The following is a 10,095-nucleotide window of genomic DNA, read 5'->3' as shown; positions in this document are numbered from 1 at the left end:
ATGCCAATATTGATTTCCTGGTTTTGATCACTGGACTATGTCTATAATATGTTAACATAAGGGGAAGCTGGGTGAAGGGTACACAGGAATTCTTTACACTATTTTTGCAAATTTTCTGTAAGTCTAAAATTATTTCAAATTAAAAGTGTAAAACAAACCCCTGAGTAGAAATGTTCTTTGTTTCCTTATGCAATTGGGTAGTTTTGGGCTATAAATAAAATATTTCTTGCAACATGCTTCAGGGAAGATCTTGTGATAATAAGAAAATTCCTCACCACCTTCAGCACACTTATTTGATGGCATCATTTGCATGAGTAAAAATATAGTTTTCATCTTGTTAAGGAAAATGCTTAAAAATTCAGCAATTAATGACTTCCAAAAACTGTGATAATGACAGTGATTGAAACTACTAATTGCAAGCTGTATCCTCTGCATTATGTTAAGCTATAATCATCATGTTTTTTGATTCTAAAATTCTAGATGCAAAGTGCTTTTTCAGAATGCATTCCACAGTGTTCTTTGGGACCTTGTCATAACACCATAAAGTACAGCAGAAATCAGGAAATGTAGGCTAAAGGGGTACTACCCAGGAGGGTTTGCTAAAGGAATGACTAATGGATTTCATTATAAAACAGTTTCATTTCCAGTTTATCCCAAGAGCATTAGCCCTGTGGGCTGTGTTACCGGGAAGTTTAAGTTCAATCTACTTTCCTTGAGAAAGGGCTGCAAAGGCCATAATTATGGCCTGTCTTCAGATCCCTAAATTTTAACTTCTCCAAATTATCTTTGGTCAGCCAACATACTTATCCTCAAAGGAATGAGATATAATATCTAAGACATAGGATTACCTTTACTTTAGAAAGTAAGCAACTTTGTTATTTTAAGGTCAGGATATATCACTCCTTCCCAAGGTCAACTCTCCTTCGGGCCTTTCCCATGACATAAATTCTACCTTTCAGACACTCATTGGGTTTAAATTTTCTGATGGCAGCAGGCTCACAGGAAAAGCAAACCTATTACTTACAAGGGCACCCATGGGTCCAGTCATCCGCTAATAGACAAACTAATAACAGGCAGATTGGCTAGTTTTTAACTCAAGAAAGAAAGAGGATTAGCATCGGATAGGGAGAACCTGGAAGTCCAAAATGGGAAGCTTCTGTCCAGAGAGGAGGGGAAGGAGTTGGAGACTAAAGACCTGGGGAAGAGGGAGAAGCAGCAGAAGCACTAATGCAAACTTTACCTGCGTATGACTGGCTGGAGGAAAGCCCCGTCAGACACCATCTCAAAGGCCATGATGGGGCCTCCCATGAAGCAGTCAGGGTGCCGGCAAGTTGTGCTGTGCAGAGAGCAGAACACTCATTCACAGCTGTGAGACTGGACTGTTCCAGATCTCAACCAATGCAAATCACAAGACGCTACTTAAAATATTTACTTGGAGGTCTGAGCTCAAACAAAAGGAATGCCAAGGAACACTGTCATAAAGTCAACCACTGCAGAATAATGGCTATTGTGGAGGGGAAAAAATAGTTTCGAAGTTGTTCTGAAACCACAAAATACTACATCGAAGGTTACAATACGGTGTATTTATTGCCAAGGTAATTTCCCCCTCACTGGAATAATAGAATTGGGCAAAATACAATGTTAGGGGGAAAAAAAACACAAAGAAATTATACAGTTGAACTACCACATACACTTTATTTTAATTATTTTAAGGCTGTGGGCCATAACAAGTAAACTAAATGCCTCCAGCCTTTCAAAAGCACCTCTTCCTTATGCTTTGCCAACCCCTCCAAGAGATTGCTTGCCAGTCTTGGTGCCCCTGTGTGTATCTCCAGCTGGCTTTCCAATTTCTTGAAACTATTTGAAAGAAACCATTACATCTTCTCAGACTGAAAAATTTAATTGGCATAAAATTATCATATGATTTCAACACCTCCTCTTTCCATGGTGCTCCTTCCAAAACTATTTAACTAATTATCCTTTTAAGGACTTGGCCTAAACACAATCACAGCTTCTTTGTTGAAACAATTTCTCACCTTTTAAAAAAATACTCTGGCAGGAATGGCTTGGTTTTTATTTTATCATGTTTTATTTGTATTAGGTGTTTTTTTCTTTTTCCTGTGGGTAATACTTCTGGAGTCAAATCCAGTCCTGTGTGTCTATCAGATTAAATCCAGGGACCCCATCGTTCCTGGCAGGACTGGCTTCATGGGACATGGGGCCTGTGCGGTCACACACAGCCCCATGCTCAGAAGTGCCCTGTGCTTGGTTTAATGCTCTGATGTCACTATCTGAAAATTCCTAATTTTTGAGCAGGCGCCCTGCATTTTCATTCTGCATTGGGACCTGCAAATTATGTACCTGGCTTCAGGTAACACCCGTAACAAATCCCAGCCAGAAGTCCCTGCTCCATGGCCTAAGTAGGCCATAATGGAATTCCTCTCAGGAATCTGGCCAGATCCTGAAGATATTCAACTTCCTAAAGAGACATTTTTCAGAAGGTTACTACAGATTTGTTTCTTAGCTGGAGTTAACTTTCAAAAGACCAGGTAAGTAATGGGAGGAGGATAGGGAGCAATCTTAGAAAATGCTTTGTGAGTTTTTTTTTTAAGTGGGACACAGCATCTTGGGGGTTTCTAAACAGCAGGCCTGAATTAAGCTAGAGCTAGATCAGCGTTGGGTATCCCAAAGGAAACATTGCCCTCCTGTCCCTGAGCACTTGGATAACAAAGGGAAACCTCCATTGGTTACACACACACACACACACACACACACTAAAAAAATTAAATAAACGGTAGGCCTGAATTCTAAACACCACTCCCTCTGAATGTATACCATTGTCAGTACTGAAAAGCAAATAAACAATTTTAACTTGATCATAGCTTAAAAAGTAGAAGAGATTTTAGAAATCATGTAGATCAACCTTTTCGTATTTCTATTTTACCAGCAACATCAAGATAAAAAAGTCCAAAGGCTCATACATAGTTAGGAGTTCAGGAGTGAAGGAAGTCAAGGCATTCTGGTCCCCAGTCCAGGGTGCTGTCAAACACACCACTCACCCTTTGGAAAACGAGGTGCCCTGCACATACCTGACAGAGGCACAGTTGTGATGTTGCCAAGGAGGGGCCCAGGACATCATCCACACACCTCTGTACAAAGTATCCCTCCACAGATAGCACCCAAGAGCTTGTCATACTAATTATGTGAACACCAACGCCAGATTCTGCCTGGTTGGCCTGGAGAATGGTGTTCGCTGTGGGTCTACATTGCTGTAAGGGGGAGCAGAAGTTGACAGTTATAAAGCATACTTTTCAAAGTATTTTTTTTCATAGAAAGTGTATATTGTGGCTCTCATTCTATATAATCCTATATTTTTGACTTGTTTAAATATTGCTGGTTCTGAATAATGGTCCTGTCTTATTTGTCAGTAAATGTGGCATATGATGCCCCCAAAACACAAAACACATTTTTCTTTTCCAGACGCTTTTCCTTTTATTATTGACTTTTAAGGGGGGGTGTGTGTCCTTTGGCTATAGATAAAATTTGAGAACAGTAGAAAGAGTTCAGTTCTGGTTTTGTTGTGAAGTTAGAGCTCCCTCCAGTGATCTCCCTGGCTGACTGAACTTAAAAAAAAAAAAAAAAAAAACCCTTTCTTTCCAACTGTTCTTCGATGCACACAAATAAATCTAAGCTTTAGCCTTCTCAGTGCAGATTTTTTCCCTTCTAAAAATTAAACTCAGCCAGTAAATACATGCATATTGATTTCTCCTAAAATCTTGTCAAATATCCATAGTCATTTACCCTCCAATACAGAATAGTTAGAGGGTAGAATCAGTACAATAAGATGTGGTCAAGAAACTTCCATTTTGGCAGAGACAATGTCCATGTGTCATTACATATAAACTTTTCTGACTCTGCAGGTGAGAGATAACTTTCACAGTTATTAGCAAACAAAGAAATTGGATAGGGTAAGTGCCTACCATTCACACTGGAATTGTTATTTATATTTCAGAGGCTTTTTAAATGAACTGAAATAACTTTTTAGATTTATCACAGCCACCTCCAACATTCCTCCTATAAACCACCTTCAATTTACTGGCTTCTACAAGCCAAGCATGACACTGCCCTTATCAGTGATGCCCCATAACTCCATCAACCACAGGTAGTACCTAAAGGGGATACATGAATAATTCATGAAACTTCTAACCTAGGGCCAAGTAGATATGAAAACACTTTTGACTGTGAGAAAACCAGTTATGATTTTTGTGATTTATTTAGTTGCTTGCTTATTTCTTTAATTCCTCTGAATACCACATTAGGTACTCCTTTGCTCAGTATCACAGAATCACAGCCAAGGTAACTGGCGAGATGCTCTTTCAACCACACATTTGCTTATTTCCTCTCCTCCCTCCTCTCTTTCCTTCCTCCTCTTATCTCTCCTATTTTATATTTCTCTTCCTTTCCCTTCCCCCTCCTGAAAGGTTTCACTGAGGCTTAGCTTTAGAGCTGGTAACTACATTAAAGATAATCTGATACAATCCGCTTTGATTTTATGGAAGAGAAACTAAAGAAGGTTGAGAAGCTTGGCCAGTCATGCCAGTTTCCTCTTCCTTCTTCCTTTCTTTGCAGCAGCGTCTTTTTTTTTTTAATAATTTTTTATTGTTATGTTAATCACCATACATTACATCATTAGTTTTTGATGTAGTGTTCCATGATTCATTGTTTGTGCATAACACCCAGTGCTCCATGCAGAATGTGCCCTCTTTAATACCCATCACCAGGCTAACCCATCCCCCCACCCCCCTTCCCTCTAGAACCCTGTTTGTTTTTCAGAGTCCATCGTCTCTCATGGTTCGTCTCCCCCTCCGACTTACTCCCCTTCATTCTTCCCCTCCTGCTATCTTCTTCTTTTTTTTTTTCTTAACATATATTGCATTATTTGCAGCAGGGTCTTAAGCTCCCATTAGGTTCAGCAAAAACCCTGGGCGTTTCTGATACAGCTGGCCCGGGGCTCACCCCAGTCCACGTCTACAGTTTGGGTTAATGGTCAAGGATAAGCACGCAACAATGAAACTAGAGATGGCAGAAATAGTTTTCTGTATAAAGAGATTTTAGAAAAGTAAGAATCTGGGGAAATTACATGAGCATGCAATATTTCAGAACTATGGAATCTGGTATTTTAGGTTTTCTTCTCCTGAAAAAATGCCTTGCTTTTGCCCCTTCAAACAAACCTAAACAAGAGAACTTGATTTGACATCACTTTTCTTGACAATGATGGTAATAACGTTGCATTTTATTTCTCTTTATACATTATACCTTACAAAGTTTTCTCACCTAGTGTTCCACTCCAGGTAACTGGAACATGATCTCCTTGAATCTCATGGACTAGTACTACAGGGCAGAATGTAGGGAACCAGTGGAGACCTCAGAGTGACCCTTTACATTTCATGCCACCATTCACTCAAGGTTATTGCATGGCTGAGTTCTATATTCATTACAATGTTTATGCAGTTTAAAGGAGATATCAAATTTAGCACTTGGGGAAAAAAGAGGTTATCAAGGTGTAGACAGTTAAAGCAAATTGCCTAGCCAAGAAAAATTGCTGCAGGCTCTATAGGAAGCCCAGGTGTTCTGTCACCATTGCCCACCGCCTGTAAGTCCAGCAGGAGGAATAAATCTAAGGACAGACCCTGCTGTTTAACCTGAGCTGCAAAGTTTCCTTTAAAGGAGTCCACCTACATGGGTCAAGATGTTAGGTGAGAGAAGGTTTCGGGAACATCCAGGCATCTTGCTAACCTGGATAGTTTTGCCAGATGTAAGCTATTTTAGTGAGAAAGTAATTGAAACTCGCAGAGAGAAGAAAGTTCACTCGGTAGAGAAACAACGCAATGCCAGTTAGCCATACACTGCAAACCATTTCCCTAAGCAATAGAATAGCGTCTATGACAAAGGCAAATCAAACCTCTTACCCGATGCGGTGGATCTCAGATCTTAGGAAGCATGCACATCACTTGAAAAGCTTGTTAAAGTGCAGATTCTGAGACTGCCTCCTCCAACTTTCTTTCAGTAGCTAAAGTTATCTTGCCTTTAACCAGGAATTTGAGGTGATTCTGATGGATACTATGCTTTGAGCAACAATATGTAAATGACGTCAGTAAAATATGTATTCAGCCCAGGAGGAGGGTTGATGACCACTGTGTTACTTTCAATGACTTCTTTTGCTACCGGAAGAGAATTGAAGCAGCTCCATTCCTGCCTCTGCCCTAGAGAATCTCTTTAGCTTTCTCAGTGAGCATCAGTGACCTCATCTTTTAAGATGTGCTTAGCAGAATACACAAGGTTACAGGGAAGATTTTTTTAAATAACTGTATGTAACACTGAAGTAAACTGTTTAAGGAAATTTTCCAGCATCGCTTACAATGTACAGATACATACTTCAACTCAGAATTTACCATGTCTCCTGATCGAATGATGACTCCCACATATGCATTCCTTGGAAATTGGAACAAAATGAGTGAGGAAAAAAAAATTACAATGTCTTTTCTCTTTTACTTGATTATTGAAAATGAATGAAGTCAACTCCTCTAAAAGGGTAGTCCTACAGTATGAACTCCTCAATGAAGATGTACAAAAGTTACAAATGGCATCAACAAAAAACAAATAGCCCTGCAAAACTGAACTTAGTCCATCAGTGTGAGAAAGCAATGCTGCTAAATTTGCCCCAATTTTTCTAAGTGGTTTACGTTAACTTGGAAATTGAGGCCACGTTCTTCATGAAGATAAGCCAAAATAATAAGAGCAGGCATGCTGACCTAAGTAAAGATGAGAGGGCCTTGGACTGGGATGAAGAAATGCCAAGTGTGCGCTAAATCAAAGCTGAGTCATCTTAATACCTCAATCCCCTCATCCATAAAATGGGGATTAATAATGTTTTCCTCCCCTCAAGGGTTGTTTAAAAGGGATAACTAACAAAGTAAATGGCTGTAAATTATTTTGTAGGCCTGCTGTTGTTGCTGCCAAAGAGGAACATTTTGATTTAAAAGCTGGGATCTTTAGAAGCTCCAAAATATTACAAAGCAAGTCACATTTCATGGCTAATTTAAAACATTAGGGGTTCACATAAGTTGCTCATAATGATATTTTCCAATTCCCATGTTATTTGATGACTTATACAGCTTCAACTTTAACAGTTGAAACCAGCCATTCCTGTCTGGCCATGATTCTCTTTTATCAACACTACCAGCTCACATAACTGTCTATATCTTTGGGGGATTAAGCACTATTTTTTATCTGGACCTGGAAAGAGTAAATTCGGAGACGATAAGAAATTTCTGGTTGCAAGTCCAATGTGTTATTTATTTAGATCAGGAAAAGAGCTGTTATATACAGGTTTAGGAAGACTTTTTAAAGCACTGATAAAAATCTTTGTGTGTCAAATGGAATGGCACTGAAAATATTTTAATACCTTAAAGCTCTTATGAGTTGAACTAAACTTTCAGTAAAAGAGGCTGATTTTCCTTCTGGATTTTTGGCCTTCAAAAGACAAAAACCAAGCCAAGGTAAGGTAATATGAAGGTAAACAATATTTGTATACTTAAAAGGAACCAGAAGAATTCATGGAGGTGGTATAAAAGATATTCAGGGTTTGCCAAAAGTAATTTATACTAAGAATTGGTTAGGGTATTAGATAAAAAAACAAATTCCCAGACTCCACTCTAGTCCTCCTGCTCAAGAATCTTGAGAAAAAAGCCCCGGAAATCTGCATTTTCAGCAACTATCTAAGATTCCTGCTACATAAGTTATTGTTGGTGTACCAGCAACATCAGCATCACCTAAAACTTGTTAGAAATGCAGAATAACAGCCTCCGCTCCAGACCTGCCAAATCAAGATCTGTAATTTAATAAGCTCCCCCAAGGTATTTGTACATACATAGAAGTGTGAGACGTGCTGCCCCAGATGATTCCTACATTCTAACAAGCTTGGGAAACAAGTGTAATGGAATGAGTCAGATGATTCAGGTTTGGGTCATTGCCTGGCTCTGCCACTAAAATCTGAGCTTCCCCCTGCAAATGCCTGGAGGCAAAAAAGAGATTAAGTGTGAGTTCGGCACCACTGAACAAATCATCATTTTAACTGTGACAAGCCATCAAAGAAGTTCTTCTTTCAAGAAAAGAGAGAGGAAAGACTGAGTAGACAAGACTTGTTACTAAACAGTTGTTGAGGACCTACCATGGGGTAAGTAGGTTCCAGGCAATGAGAAAACACACACACACACACACACACACACACACACACACACACACACACACACACACACACACACACACACACAGGCAGGCCTGAAAACCTGGTGCAAATTGAATGAAGTCAGTGCATTGGACCAAGGGCAATTTCCTGGTTGTGAGATTGTGCTAGTTATGCCAGGTGTTGCCATTGGGAGAAAGGTATACAGGGTCACTCTGCATTATTTCCTACAAGTGCATGTGAGCCTACAGCTCTATTAAAAAGTTAGGGGAGGGATGCCTGAGCAGATCACTCGGTTAAGCGTCTGCCTTCGGCTCGGGTCATGATCCCGGTGTCCTGGGATCGAGCCCCACAAAGGGCTCCCTGCTCGGTGGAGAGTCTGCTTTTCCCTCTCCCTCTGCCCCTCCCCCTCATGCTCGCTCTCTCTTAAATAAATAAATAAATAAAATCTTAAAAAAATAAAACACTTGGTTTCCTGTTCCCTGATAGTAGATCTAATAGTTTTTATAATAGAGAGATTATTTTTCCCTTTCTTTTCTGCCTGCTTTGATTTATGCTGAATTAATATAGTACCTAGATTCAGCAGTGCCTGCATTATTGAATAGGATACAAGCAATGACATTTATACTCCATAGCATAATATAGAAGACAAGGAGATGCAGTCCAGCCTGCAAATTTCTTCTTTGATGCACCATCCACCATAGGCTACTGTTTTCAAAAATCACCTATTTTATTAGTAAGGACATTTGGAAAAGTTACTTACACTTCCCGAGGCTTAGATTTCTCAAACATGAAGTGAAGATCCTTATTGGGCTTGTACTTTTCTTTTGTTTTCTCCTTACTTTTTTTTTTTAAGTTTTTTTTTTAATTTCAAAATTTATTTGAGAGAGAGAGTGCAGAGCAAGAGAGGGAGAGAGAGAGAGAGACAGAGCACGAACTTGTGGGGGGAGGGAGGGGGAAGCAGGCTCAGTAGGGATCCTTGGGATCATGACCCAAGCTGAAGGCAGACGCTTAACCTACTGAGCCACCCAGGTGCCCCAGGGAACCAAGTGTTTTAAAAGAAAAACATAACTCATTTTTAAATTTCAACCTCTTTCTTTCTTTTACACCTTAAAGTGGAAATATTTTGTTTCTTAAGAGTAACAAGCACCATATACCTACTCCAAATTGTAAATCAAATCAACAGAAAATCTTTTCATTTTGGAAGCACTACTTGTTTAATGTTATTTTTAAAAGTATTTCCAATGAAATCTGTTTACCTTAAAGAAAGAGAAAGAGAGAAAGGCAGGAAGGAAAGAAGGAAGAAAGGATAAAAGGAAAGGACGAGAGGAAAGAAGGAAGAAAAAAACTAATAAAAGAAGTGAACCATATATTCAGGGCTAAACAATACACTGGACTCTATTTTTTTTTAAACGAGCACAGAACAAAAATAAGAAATTCATAAAGTAAACAACCAGTCAGTAGAGTTTTGTTCAAAATGTTTTCCCTCAGCACGGGGATACACATTCTCTACCTATCAAATTGGAAAATATATAGTTAAAAATTGTAAGTTCTGCTAAAGATGTGGCAGGATGAAGCTATCTTATACTTACTAGTGGAAATGGAATTGGCATAGCCTTTCTGGAATATCCTAGCTAGTGTGTCTCCAAAGTGCAAAGACTTCTATGGGAGGACATTTATCGTGTCAGCTAAAAGTCAAAAATTAAAAATAATATTAATGTTTAACAATTATCCATTAAATTATAAACATCATAATAGAATGAAAAGTCATTTAAATAATATATTTGAATAATATTTATTGACCTGGAAAGTGATCATTATGTTACAAAGAAATATTTTAAAATACTAAG

The 10,095-nt window shown here is 38.9% G+C and overlaps 1 non-coding gene across 1 annotated transcript; it reads left to right on the top strand.

Moving 5' to 3' along the window:
* Positions 1 to 6,462: 6,462 nt before the first annotated feature.
* LOC113912087 lies at positions 6,463 to 6,561 on the top strand. The gene has a single exon (XR_003516707.1). It is a non-coding gene; the product is annotated as a small nucleolar RNA SNORD116 (small nucleolar RNA).
* The last annotated feature ends 3,534 nt before the right edge of the window (positions 6,562 to 10,095 follow it).

Source organism: Zalophus californianus, chromosome 12, assembly GCF_009762305.2.
Source record: "Zalophus californianus isolate mZalCal1 chromosome 12, mZalCal1.pri.v2, whole genome shotgun sequence".
NCBI classification, from domain to species: domain Eukaryota; kingdom Metazoa; phylum Chordata; class Mammalia; order Carnivora; family Otariidae; genus Zalophus; species Zalophus californianus.
The sequence above is the reverse complement of the archived record's forward strand: the minus strand, read 5'-3'. Positions and strand labels throughout refer to the sequence as shown.